The sequence below is a fragment of the Vipera berus genome, assembly GCF_964194415.1.
Source record: "Vipera berus genome assembly, chromosome: 7".
In the NCBI taxonomy this organism is placed as follows: domain Eukaryota; kingdom Metazoa; phylum Chordata; class Lepidosauria; order Squamata; family Viperidae; genus Vipera; species Vipera berus.
In genome coordinates this window covers 76,325,207-76,327,246 of record NC_138209.1, presented here as the reverse complement: position 1 = coordinate 76,327,246, position 2,040 = coordinate 76,325,207, and positions in this window count along the sequence as shown.

Genomic DNA, 2,040 nt, shown 5'->3' with positions numbered 1-2,040 from the left:
TGCATTTTGTATTTTTCAGTTATTTTCTTTGGTTGGGGGGGGGAAGAATACCAGTCTCCTTTGCTAACGCTTCACTCCAAAATAACATCTGGTATCCTGAGCGCCTGTTACTCGTCCCAGCTCCTGCCAACCTAGCAGTTCGAAAGCACGTCAAAATGCAAGTAGAAAAATAGGGACCACTATGGTGGGAAGGTAACAGCGTTCCGTGCGCCTTTGGCGTTGTCTAGTCATGCCGGCCACATGACCACGGAGACGTCCTCGGACAAGCGCTGGCTCTTTGGCTTTGAAACTGAGATGAGCACCGGCCCCTAGAGTTGGAAACGACTAGCACGCGTGTGCACGGGAACCTTTACCCATGGCTTTTTTTCTCATAGAACGCTCAGAACGGCGTTCCAGCACCTTTTTTGGATGGAACCTTCTTGTAGGGTAGGCAAGGTGGGTTGTATAACATGTGTGAGTTCCGGCACCTTTTTCTTTTACAAATAAAGCACTGCCTTTACCTCTCCTGACATGTAGCATTTCCTGACCCACTCGTGGTTTTACACTGACTTCAGTGTTTATCGAGAGTCAACGGTTGCACATCTGCATTGTGTTCAGTGGATGCACACCCAGGACAGTGATTTCCAATTGGTACATTCCCCCCCCTCTCTTATTCTGGAATTCTACGGGGAGGAATGTCCTACGGGGAGGAATGTCGGCGTTATTTATTACGTACTGTTGGAACTGTCCAGAAGCAATGTGGACAAACTGAAGGAGCACCTCTTTATTTATTTTTTATTTTATTTTAATTCTATTTATATCCCACCCTTCTCCGAAGACTCAGGGCGGCTTACAAGCTTAGCAGTAGCCTTCATTCTATGTATATGCCTGCTTATTAGGGCTTTCATACACCCCCCAAGTGGCATTATTACAAAGTCAGCTTAATTGCCCCCAACAATCTGGGTCTTGAGATCAGAAGGTGTCCAACGGGTCGGCAATTTTGAAAGCGGTGGACCTCAATTCCCAGAATCCCCCAGCTAGCCAGGAGCCTCCCTCCCAAAGAATTCCCTGCTGAACAATTCTGCAAAAGCGTCTTTCCTACAGTAAGTGAATAACCGATCGATCGATCCATCATCTATTCCCAATGCTGTGACTTGGATTTTTGCACTGAGCAGGAACTCGGACCCATTGGCCTCCCAGCCCCTTCCTTGCAGCTCTCCGATGATTCTCTCCCAGCGACCGACCAAGGTCGGGATTTTAATAATAATAATAATAATAATAATTTAATTTCTATACCGCCCTTCTCCTGAAGGACTCAGGGCGGTGTACAGGGCAATACAATAAAAATACAATGTACAAAAGTTAAGAAAGAATTAAATAATGTAGCCCCAAATGACAATAAAAATTAATAAAATGAATATTAAAATACCCCACACCCATCAGACCAGGCCGGCTGGTTCAAATAAGTAAGTTTTTAGGTCACGGCGGAAGGAGCGGAGGTCGGGAGCCATCCGGAGCTCCACCGGTGGACGCCCTCCCCCCCTGGGGAGAGAAAATGAAAGAGGGGCCTCCACCAGGCCCTGGAGATGCTGCACCTGATACAATCTTGCTCCGGTCTGACTTTGTAGCTACTAGTTGGTTGAGTTTGGGATAGATTAGCAAAGCGTCAAGGGGGCAGGGGTGGGATGGGGAGGCCGAAAGGCCAGGCAGAAACCCTAATCCTTGGCCTGCCAGGCTTCTGCCCTTCTCCCACCTCAATCACCAGGGCCCACCCTTCCCCCTCCCTTTTCTCTCCTTCCTCCTCTCCTTTTCCTTCCTCTCTTTCTCTCCACCTTTCCTTTTCCTTCCTCCCTCCCTCCCTTTTCTCTCCTTCCTTTTCTTCCTCCTTCCTTCTTTTTCCACCCTCCCTCCTCCTCTCCCGCCCTCCCTCCCTTTCTTCCCTTTTCCTCCCTTTCTTCCTTTTCTTCCTCCTTCCTTCGTTCTTCACCTTCCTTCCTCCTCTCCCCCCTTCCTCCCGCCCTCCCTTCCTTTCTCTCCTTTCTTTCCTTTTCCTCCTCTCTC